Here is a 12,496-nt window from a genome sequence, read left to right as displayed (position 1 = left end):
GTAGAAATATGAATATGCTGCAGGATGTGCTGCATAATTTAAAGGCAGATTTTATCTAGAAGAATTTCTTCATCTCACACATCTGAGTGAATTTCCAAAACAACATCAGGAAGTATTCTATATCTGGTAACTGATGTTATGCAAATCACAGAACATTATTGACTGTGCCGAATAGAGTTCTGATGTTTTTTTGTGAAAGGAGCTGTCCAGATTCTGTAGATGAAGCTGATGTCAGCTTTGGAGGTTAGAGCCACGTTTAACTCTTTTAAACTTAAGGTTCAAGTAAACTTTCTAAAAAAATGTCATTGGACTTTCTCCTGCAGCTGGTTCCATAATATTTTTTATGTATAGTCAATAAAATGTAGACTAAATTAGATTCAGGTTTGTTTGTTTACTCAGTTGCAGATATGTGAAAGTGCGAATATTGCTGGATTTTAGCAGTCATTTTGAAGACCCCTTATTTCTAAGTGACTAACTGAGATAATGGGTAATATCTTGCGAAAATAATAGTTTGGCAGGCATCAGGAAAAAAAAAGTTTAGGAGTAGAAGGAAAAGGTAAAATAAAGAATGGGAGATCTCATACTTTCGGTTTACAGATTAATTTACATCTTCAGTGCAGGAGACTGGAGAGATTTGAAAGCAGCAAGGGATTAAATGGTGGGTGTTGTGAGCAGTATTTAGAGCATGTTTATGTCTGGTGCATTTTTTCCTTTCCCTCTAGCTACATTTATTGTTATTTTACAAATGTCCTCCTTTGCCTTTAGATACAGCTTCCTGTAACTATAGGAAAGGTTAATCACTGTTATAACTGAATTCAGAAACACAGGTCACTAATAATAACATCCCACTTATTTACACATTTCTACCACGGGATTGTGGTTCTAAGCATAGGGAGAGCAGGGGGCCATGAGTTCAGAGATACCTGACAAAAAGGGAGAATATCAATTTTTTATCTGAGTGGAGTATAAAACAAAGAATTATTACTATCTTGTACTTTATATACCTTGTATGCCTGACTATGCTTGCTTGTGTCAGGGCTAATCAGGAGCAGTCCCTCTAAAGTGGGAGTGCAAACATGAGGTATGTAGTAACACTGCATGGCTCACTGACCACCTCTTCTCTAAAATTACTTTTTATCTGCTGCAGATGGCAAAAGTAATTCAGTGGACCCAAGCTGAACAGCAGCACCTAGCATAGTGCTGTGAGTCCTCCTGAAACTTGAAACATTTTAAAGGGACAGCTATATACATATGTGTATATATATGTATATATACAGTTTTCTAAGCTTCCTGAACATAAGTAAGAAAATGCATACTGAAATAATTCCTGAAAGAAATCATAGTTTCTGTAGCTTCAGAGACGTGATTATACTCATCAATAACAAAGATGAGTTACCAACAATTTTATATAGGATCTGCCTGTCTAAACTTGATCAGAGTAAAAGATATTTATGGTAAACATAAGAAGGGCATTTTTTTCGTGTTGCTCACTGGGAACTTCTTCTCCAGTGACACTGTTGTGGTGGTCAGAGGAGCTATCCTTGTGTTACCTTTATGTATCCAGACAGGAAATGATCACTTAGCAATCTCACCTTATGGAATTATCTGAAGTTGGGAAAAAGATACCCAAGAGGAGGTATACATAGATGTTGCTATAATACTTTTTATGAAAATAGTTGTGGATTTTAGGGGGAATGGAGTGTCAAAAATTGTTCAAGTTATGGAAATCTTTGAAGAATTCAGACTCATGAAATCTGGTTTCAGTAGAACTACATTTATTAAATGAGATTTATTCTACATTCAAATCTGTGACTTGGAAATTTCAGAAGTCATTTATATAACAAGAGACAGATCTGAAGACCATGAAAAGAATTCTCAATTTTTTTGCCAAATTGTCAGATTTAATTGAAAGAAGAGAAAAAAGTTCAAAGTTTTCCTGGTAGTGAAGGAATTTTGAAAACCTTAAACAAATCCAAGGACTGAACCATAATGAATGTTGTGTTTTCAGAAGGACTTAAGCAATGTTGCAAAATGTGAATTGCTGTACTCATTTTGGTCCTTGCTACTTTAGATGCCTTCTTTATGTGTGAAAAGTGAAGATGAAGATGTTTTGTTGGTAAGTGTGACATTTAAACAAGAAATTCCATAGCACTGTTTTTCAAAGCAGAACAGACCATAAAGAAATAAAGTGGAGTAAGGAACACAGGCAATATAAACATGACTGACCCTTACATATTTCTGTATTTGTTCAGTGTTTCTAATCTCTCATGGCCAGCGCTTTGCTGCCTTCTTCATTCAATATAATGCCAAGGCTAGGCAAATGCTAGTATTACTTATGAATGAGAGAGATGAAAAGGTAGGAAAAGCAGATAACAAGCTGTGGGAAAAAAAGAATGATTCATCCCCTGGGAGCCTCTGAAGATTATTACATTCCTTTTTATTATCACTTGACAGATTATTTCTGTCATTATCTCTCCTGGTATTTCATGGTTTCTAAAGGATTACTTGGGAAGGAAAATGTTAACATATGGCCGTGCACAAAGAGAATTAAGTTTTCTTAACCTGAAGATTTGTGCAGCTTGATCATTAATACTCATTTGGTGTGGAATTCACCTCTCCCATCTTCCCCAGCCACCCTGGTCCCCTTACATTGTTCTGCAGACAGTGCAAAAGCCTATGTGTATAGCCTTTGTGCAGGGAACATCATATGCACAGCTTGCCTGGGCTCCTAAATTCTTGGCCTATGGGTGAATCACAGAGTTGCTCTGCAGTCTGTGCTAATTCTTGTGCAGGAGTCATAGGCTCTTTGCATTTGGGTTTTGTTTTTCAGTAGCCACGGTCTCCCATCTACTCTTATATTCTCTTTTTTGTCAGCCTGAGCATTAGTAGATGGAAACCTGTCAGTTTTCATTCCTTCCCTCAAATGCTTGGAGAAAATGTTAAGTTTAACTTTGAGCCCCTTGGAAGACAAGCATGTGAAAACCCACTTCATGGTTGTAACTTGATTTCCAGTGTTCTGGTTTTGGTTTCTTTTGATGAAAGAAAAAAGGGAAAGTTTACTCTGACGTCTTTTTATCAAAAACAACCCTTACAGCTAGAATCTGTTTGTCATGCATTTTTCTGCTCCTTGTAATAAATCATCCTGTGGGGAATGTTTGGGATCACAAGAAATGACTGACACAGACATTTTGTACTGTCCTCTGGCAGTGTTACAGCAGTGATAGCTCACTTGAGCCAAATTCTTCAATTTGTCAGCTGGGGAAACCCATCTTAGAGAGGAACATGCAGCTAATCCCTAACCATGATCATTAGAGGCCACATCATGCTATTAATAATGGAGTATGCTGAAGTCTACTTTGTTCTGAACAATGTTCTGCTCCATTGCCTCATAGCCTTTTTTACATCAAATAGATCTATGTTTCTGTATTTTACAGCTTACTGTCTATCTGTTGATCTGTATATATGTATGTATGTTCATACATCCAAAAAACACATGCATGCTATGTAAATACAAATGTTCTGTTATTAACTCAGTTTTTAATGTGTGATAGTATTTTGACTGCAACTACAGCCAATTTCAGACTGACAGGAGAGAAAAACATCCTTCTAGTAAAAGCTAGTCTTGCTTTGCTAAAAGCAAATCTTCGGTTGGCTGCCTGCCATATATGGCTGTCTTCCAGAACAAAGCAGCAAAGGAAACAGCACCCTTTCCTTCTTCTTCAGGAACTTGATATTATTCAACAGAAGGGGAGAAGGAGCCTATCAACCTGGAGCAGCTTTGCTTCTTTCTGGGATCACGGGGACAATTACCTTTTCTGCTGTCCAATCTACAACCTGAAATGTTAACTTTGAAGAGGCGAAGATGATACCTGATCAGGCTATTGAAGGAGAAGTTGATCCTGCTGCTCATGCAAGAAGAAGGGAGACAAAGATTTGCATGGGTGGAAGGTCTCATGGAAGAGCTGGCCAAGACTAGGCAGATAGCAAACAGGTACAGGCGACTGTAGATGCGTAGAACTGATTTAAAGACAGAGTTCACCACTGTGAAGTATTAGCAAAAATAAAAGTGAGGAAGACTTCAGAACCATGAAAAGGTCTGATCGCTCTCTTGAAAACCTGGAGTGCACCTCAAAGTGAGTGGTATTATGGCCAGACCAAAGGCATGGACTAACCAAAGACCACTTGAGGGAAGCTGAGCCAATTAATTCTTTTGAGAAGAGGAAGAAAAGGCTGTGACTTTCCTTCTTTATGTGCTACAGAGAGACAGAGACTTAGTGGTCCCACATGCAAGCAGAGAGCTACTTGGTAGTTCACACATAAAACTAGTTCACACTTCCACGGCAAGACTAGGTGGTCCCTTAGTTACAGAGAGTATGTGATTGCCTGGAATACAGATGTTTTGCAATGAGAAAGAGTCTTAGTTTGCACTAGATGATTCCTGGGAACTGAATTCTTTCCTTGTATTCCTGTGGGAAAAGATGTGTGTAAATTTTTTCCTGGATTTACTTCTCTCAATATCAAGACACTTGTTCTACTCTTCAGTAGTGGGATTGAGTATTTTCTAAAATTTGTGGTTCTCTACATAAACAAGATGCAGAGAATGGAAGCAGAGATCTGTGGAAATATGCCTGAGACTCTTCACTAAACACTTGGAAAGCTCTAGCCCCAGGATTTTTTGCTCTGGAAAATCTTCCAAGCATTACGGTATATGGCAAGGGAGGCTCTGTGTACAATGAATTATCAGATTTGTGACTTTCCAAAAAGAATAATGCATTTACTTTCTAAATGTGTGATTATTAGGAGTATTGGAAAGCTGAGGGAATATATACTAACAATGTGGATATAGCTAGTAGACTAGGACACAGATGAGGATACAGACAAAAAAACTTTTGTTGATTTTCTGGTTGCCATCAACATATTTTACTTGAGAGGAGAGGCAGCCAACTTTCCCAACCTTATGAATCACAGTATACATGTAACACTGGAGAATTAAGAGAAGCAGAGTAGATATATCAGTCTCAGCAGAGCCTTCTGCTTTACCTCTTTCCACAGACTAAACTTTAGATTACTCAGAAGCATCCAGGTGCTTAAATGCTGAACCCTGGCATGGAAGCCACAGCTGAACTTCTGACAAGACATGTCGGAACTCTCTCATGATGCCTGTGAGCCATCACTGGTATAATGACCCAGTGTTTTTATCAGTAGCGTGTAAGTTAATCCTTCAGTTTCAGAAAGGGATTAAACTCTTTTCTCCTTTCCTCACACCATAAGCCTGGAAAGTAAGTAGATTAAGGAGAGCTTTTAAATGTGTATTGTACTTCTAATGAATGAGAACCCTGACATGGACTTTAGAGACTTTAAAAAGAAAGCTTCTGGCCTCCCACCTAAGAAAATGTGGTTGGGCTACATATATGTTGAGCTTTGATCATGCATGCCTCAGAAGATGATAAAAGCTCTTTCATCAAGATGGAAATTCTCTACACCAACTCTTAAGACACAGAAAAGGCCTGACAACAAATAGTACATTTGCCAAAACAAAATTAAACTTGTTTCTTCCTTTCTCCAAGAGGAGATCCTCAAAGGCTTCCTGGCTGGTTTGTGTAAATTCTTGGGTAGAGTATGAAAGCCTCTGCAATGGTGTCAGGTGAAGACCAGTCTGGTACCAAAAGAAAACACAGGATAATGCCCCAAAAAACAACAAAATACTTGGTCAGATTTTCCATTCATCTCATCAGTGGACCATATGGGAGTCCTCCAGCAGGAATGCTCTTCCAGATCTATAAACATTCAAGGAGATCTATAATTCTGACTAACAGAGTATGGACTGAAATATCAACCTTTGCTAACTGAAGAGAAAGTTGAGTAATTTAAAGACATTGTAATTGGAATACTTTATGGAAGAAAGAAGGATCAGGTTGTCAACCACCTAATCAGAGAGACCTTCGTAATTTTGGGAGTTTGAATTTTAGGTTTTGTAATACGCTGCCATCAGCTTTGCTACTGTGAAGTGTTGCTGTTGGTTTTCAGATAATGAGATGCGGGATTTTTCTGATAAAATGTGTGAAGAATGTCCCTTTTATTCCTTTATTTTAGTAAAGGCTGATGAAAACCAATTCTTTGTTAGAAGAATTCTTCTACCAATTCTTTGTTAGGGAAGAAGATAGTCACTAATAATCACTAACTGACAGGGAATAAGACCATTTTGCACATCAGATATCCCATAGATCTGTGCTGTCATTGTAGGGGAGCATTAAGCTCACTTAGTTAGAATTGGGCTACCCTGATACTGGTTAGGGTAACAATTCCACTTGCGATCTCAGTGGGTTTACTGATGTTTTCTATTCTGAAGTCTGACACAAGCCTAGAAGTGCTCAAATCAACTTCCAATGACATTGAATATTAACACTAAGGGGCTCACAGTTCTTTTTACTCATCAAGATTTCACATTACTACAAAAAACCTGCTGCAAAAGAACATAACAACACTTTCTGGAATTTTACACTCTTGTAAAAATACTCATCAAAACCCTATTGCTCTATTATGTATCTCAGGTGCTGGTTTATGGTTTCCCATGTGTTTAAAGTCTGCTAGTGAAGGAGTTCTGAGACACGATTCAAACAAAAAGATGCTGATGCTATAGAAAAATATAAAAGTATGAGGATTGCCTGTAGCTGTCAAATAACACAGACATTAGAAAAATATTTGTGTAGGAATAGATAATGCTTCCAGTAATTTACTCAAAAGTGCTTATTATAGAACTAATAAATAATACAGCTTCTGCTGTTCCCCAAAATATCTATTTACTCAGTGCAATACTTACAACAGAAGAATTAAATTAAATCATTCTGTATTGCATATGATTAGGAAAGCATCAGTTCTGTCCCAGTCTTAACACAGCTCAAGAGCACTTCAGGAGGCTGTGTACTTCTTCCATTGTGGTAAGTACACTAACACTCACTATACTATAAAAATGCTGTTCTGTATTATTGCATTAAAGACTTCTCAATTTTTAATTGATCCTTAAATTTAGGTAGAAGTAGTTGGTATAATTTACAGCTAACTAAAAGAGAAAAAAAGTAGTAAGCATTGTGTCTAGTCCAAATATTTCACTTTCAGGTTCAGAATATGATAATCATCTTTACTTGTTGGTAGTATCGTGAAGTAATCTAAAGTTAGCAGAAAGTATAGTGGCATATTTAGAAAAATTTCTGTTCCCCTGATCTAGAATAATTCTATAATGGTATTACTACGTTTACTCTCCCAAAGTATTGAACACTGATTTTTGAAAGTAGCTACCATTTGTGGTTTCAGGACTTAATCTTTTGATTTTCTAAGTTTTAGATTACTTGGGTTCAGCCATCTATACATGCTTAGCTTTAATCTTGTTAGCAGTCCTACTAGATTAACAACATTTATAATGGCTTAACGTTTGATTACCTGGAATCTACTGGCAGGATCTTCCAGAGAATGCACAGGAAAATAGATGGATGTGAAAATGATTTAAAACAGGTGTCTTCCTAATGTGCCAGAGTTGTCAAGATGGATAAGGCATGCAAAGGAGATAAATCTTTTCTTCTATCAGAATATGAATAGGACTGCAAATTCTTGTTATACTGCAAAATTATGCTTAATGTATGCTACATAACACCATTTTCGTCCCTCCTGAAGTATCATCTGCACATGCACACACAAAATTCGCTCAGGTTAGTAGGCATACAAGACCAACCTGCACTGGGGAAGCTTGCTAACGACAGCAAGTACCAAGTAATTTCCTGTATGACAAACATTCTTCCAATCTCTATCCAAGTATGTGTATGAGGGAAAGATGCGGAAGGAGATGTAGTTGAAAGTTGTTTCCTAACTAGAGAGGTGAATAGAGGTCAGAAATTCAGAACTTGAGCTATAGCTGTTCCTGTTCTAAGGGAAAATGCAAGAAAGCAGCAGAGGTAGTGTAGAGCAAGGACGGAGGAAGTGAGGAGAATGTGGGGAGCTGGACTTGGTGTTGTGTGTAAGCATGAGCTTTTTTTCTCCACTGAGGCTAAGAGTACAAGGAGACTGGAGTGTAAGGCAAAATTAACTTGGAGAAAAAGAAAAGAAGAAAATGAGGAAGTTTTGGCACTAAAAGCTGTCTGAAATGATGGCAGGGTGCAGGGGGGAGAGGAATGAGACACAAAATAAAGATATATGGGGAAAAAACCAGAGGTGGAAGCTGAGGAAACAAGACTGAAGAAAAATTAAGTAGGGAAGAAAGACAGAGCTGGACCTCTTTTACTAGATTTGAACCATGATTACATGCAGCCAAAAGACATGTCTGAAGTGACTTGTCTTAAATGTAGGCATCTACATATCTGTTGGGCTGGTCTGTCTTAGGATCCATTCAATCCATCAATTAATTTTTCCTATTTCCACCTCTCCTCTTATTTTTTATTGCAATTTCAACTTCTTTTCTTGTAGTGCAACTTATCTTTTGATTAGATTTTATTCCCCTGTCCAAGGAAATATTATCACACACTCAAACTATATTTCTTGGAGCTTTACCACCTGGCATTGTTGTATGGGAGCATTTCTTAGGAGAGTAGCATCATCTTCTGTTTAAGGCAGGAATCCTTACTGCTCCACTCCTTCCTTTTCCTTTGTATTCCCTCACAAATCACATGCAGGAGGGATATTTAGAATCACATGCTCATTTAGCCACTTTTTTACTTTTTTGCAAATCTCATTCCTGAATTATTTTCCCCTTTCTTCCCTATTCATCTGCTGGGAAGGACATAGAAATATTGTTAGCTGACAAGGGGCTACAATGGCTGTGATGGGTCTGGCCCTAAAATACTGGGAGGTGAGTCAGTTGAAAGTTCACAAACCTTTCAGCAGTGGTTCTGTTCCTGCTTGAAACACACTGACCTTTGTTATCATGTTTCTTCTGGAAGTTCTTTTGATAGATTACTGATCTAGGTCCTTGGCAAGTTTAATAAAGTAAGCAAATGGCTGCAAAATAATTGTGAACTCATTACCTGTTTAGTTTCTCATTAAACTGTCTAATTTGGTCACTCAACTAATGATAGCCCATTGAGTAAGTTAACACGCATGTAGTATTCTTAGTAGTCTCCATTAAAAGTGGATAAGATAGGCTTTAGTTCAAAAATATTTTATAATAAGCTTTGGAGAGAGTATCTAATGAAGAGATATCTGCAGAGAAAACCTAACCCCCCCCCCAACATTGTATTTATCTGTAGCTTCAGTCATAAGTATCATGTCTTTATTTTGTCCATTTAATGATGAAGGCAAAAACAAACAAACAAAAACCCTCTCAATGCTGCCCTAGGGAAAATAACAAACTGTTACACACTTCTTTGCTGCTTTGGTATTGATTAATTTTTTGTACAACCCAGGTGATGGATAATACTGTTAAGTAGTTCAGGAATAATTCATTTTGCAATGAATCAAGGTAAAATCTACTATACAGGAATTTCAGAGGCTTCCCTATGATCTGTGAGGATTCTCAGAGGAAATGATTGCTCTTGCCTGGGTTCGAAACAAGTGACTGTGTGAGCAACAGAACCAGTGAAGTCTGATATTCTACAGACCTGCGCCCAGATACGTAGCTCCCATGTGGATTCCCTGAACTCCAAGAAAGGTTGTAGCCTTTCCCTATAGGGAGCACGGATGAGCTGCCTCTCTTCTTTTTGACTGTTCCATGGAACATGTAGGAAATTAAAACTTTGAGACTTCTTCCTTTTTGTCAAATTTGGTCAATAGGTTCAAACATGCCTAGGAGGGACTGATGATAAGATATATGCACATTGACTGTAAAATACATGCACATATGAATGTACACATGCAGATTTTGCTTTGGTAAGCAAAACAGCTTGCCTTGTCACTTCTTAAAGATCAAAATGGCCACTATAAAGAATAAAGAAACATGAGCTGGTCCACATGAAATTTCATGATCTCAGAAATGTTTCTGTCTCTTATAAGGTGGGCAAGACACTATTCCTGAGTGATTAATGTTTTGCTAAAACATATGAATTCAAATTGAATAATGTAAATTTTGTGGATATGGGCTGAGGACAAAACATGCATTTAATGGATGGCACATAATAAAGAGTGAACTTGTATTAGTTAATGATTCTTGTTTGAAACTGAAAAGTTTCTCCAACAATGAGATTTTTATATCACTGATTTTCCCCCATGATTGCTTCTGCTGTAAGAAAGTAAAAAGAATGAAGGTGTTTAGAAGATAATACGCAGCTCTTTCTAGATCAGTATTTCAGGAGCTTACACTTTCTAATACTTATGTTTTTCATAAAAAAAACTTTTTGCTTCTGAATAAGGCCATTAAGAGAGAGGAACGAATACCTGTAGTCATACTCTCCCCTATTAAAAACATTTGCAGGCTGCTGTTTGACCCTCCAATGTGGCAGAACAGCTCTTTTATAGCTTTTTACTCATGACATTGGTGTGGGAGGTTTCTGAGGCCAGAGCTGAATGTGTTTGAGCAGCTGTTCTGCTAGGGATCACTGCTGATCTTTGTGTGAAAAAGGTGATTCACTAGGAAGATTAAGTGTATATTTGGTCTCTATACAAGCCACATAACTTACATACATTCCTTTGTTTATTCTGGCAGACGTATGCAGAGATATAGATGGGTTTCACCTCAGACACTTTGATGTCTCCCTGTATCTTGCCCTGTCCAGCCAGGCCAAGATTTTTTTGCTACAGTTTCTTTGCGGAGTCTAACACAGCCCACTGACTAAAGTTGATGTTAGCACTGCATGACAAGATTATTCAGCCTAACAGTGCAGTCCAGTGGCTCAAGTCATGAAAGCAGTTTTTGAGCATTGGCAGGTTCTTCTTTTCAGCTGGATGCTGGAACCCAGAAACTTCTCTCAGGAGAAGGCATCTAGAGCCATGCAAACCCTTGCCCCAAGGAATGATTATGTTGAGCAATCATTTAATATAATGAATACAGCATCTCTTGGAACTGGCACACGGATCTCCTAGTATCCATATGAAATCCCCAATTAGGAGGCTACTTGTCATGGTAGGGGAGCCATGTTTCCTCTTTTTATGTTTCTGTCTCTCTAGTCTTTGAAAATTTGAACTTTTTCTTCAGAAATTCAGCAGCTTCAATTCTTGGAGAACAAAGAATTCTGTAGAACCTATTATTAGGATATTAACCTCAACATTCAAAGTTACCTTCACGGAACCTCCTCTCTCTGGAGAACTGCAAGGAATCATACACGCGCTGGTGAATGACAATGGCTGGTGAAGGCCAATGGTCTCCTGGGGTGCATTGGGAAGAGTGTTGCCAGCAGGTCGAGGGAGGTGATCCTGCCCCTCTACTCAGCCCTGGGGAGGCCTCATCTCGAGTACTGGGTCCAGTTCTGGGCTCCCCAGTACAAGAGAGACATGGAGCTACTGGAGAGAGTCCAGCGTAGGGCTACAAAGATGATTAGGGGGCTGGAGCACCTGCCCTATGAGGAAGGGCTGCGAGAGCTGGGCCTGTTCAGCCTGGGGAAGAGAAGACTGAGGGGGGATCTTATCAATGTGTACAAGTACCTGAAGGGAGGGTGTCAAGGGGACGGGGACAAACTCTTTTCAGTTGTCCTGTGTGACAGGACAAGAGGCAATGGGCAGAAATTGAAGCACAGGAAGTTTTCTCTGACCGTGAGGGGGAATTTCTTCCCTGTGAGAGTGACGGAGCACTGGAACAGGTTGCCCGGAGAGGTTGTGGAGTCTCCTTCTCTGGAGATCTTCAAGGCCCGCCTGGATGCAACCCTGTCTAACATGCTGTAGATGACCCTGCTGAGTGGGGAGGTTGGACTAGATGATTTCCAGAGGTCCCTTCCAACCTTACTGATTCTGTGATTCTATGAAGAGCACCCCCCCAAAATTTTTTTTTAGAAGACAGTAGCAAAACTTGTGTTTTGGATAGGATTTTATTCTGCTCTTTGTATTAGATTTTCTGAAAAAATGTTTACTATGTAGATCTTCTTTGGGTTTATGCAAGAAATATGGCAAAATTCTGAGGCTAGGGTGTGTGTATTCATTTGCATGTAGATGAAATTTCAAGGGCCATGGTAACTATTAGGCCAGATATGAAGGCTTGTCTATTTGCTATGTAGGATTTTTTTGTTTGTATTTTGCAATTCGGCACCTATATTTGACTTAGTGTTGTTTGGTATTTAGCTATAAGCAATAAATATATGAGAAGAAAACAGATCTTTGATCTGACAGCTGTACTTGCCATTGCACTTGTTCCAATTAGACTACAAGATCTTGGTTTAGTGATCATGTGTTCTATGTGTCTAGGTGATATGTATAGGTATGATTAAATTCGCCTCATGAAGGTGAATAAAACATAGATATTAGCACTAGATTGATTAGTGGACTATAACCCAGGTCTGTTAAGCACAGTACAAGCGAAAGCCTTTGAGCCAAGTAGCCTTTGAACCCCCACACTAGTCAGGGTTTCTGGGAATGGTACCCTCCTCCA

The sequence above is a fragment of the Rhea pennata genome, chromosome 2 (genome assembly GCF_028389875.1).
Source record: "Rhea pennata isolate bPtePen1 chromosome 2, bPtePen1.pri, whole genome shotgun sequence".
NCBI classification, from domain to species: domain Eukaryota; kingdom Metazoa; phylum Chordata; class Aves; order Rheiformes; family Rheidae; genus Rhea; species Rhea pennata.
This window is presented reverse-complemented; position numbering follows the sequence as displayed.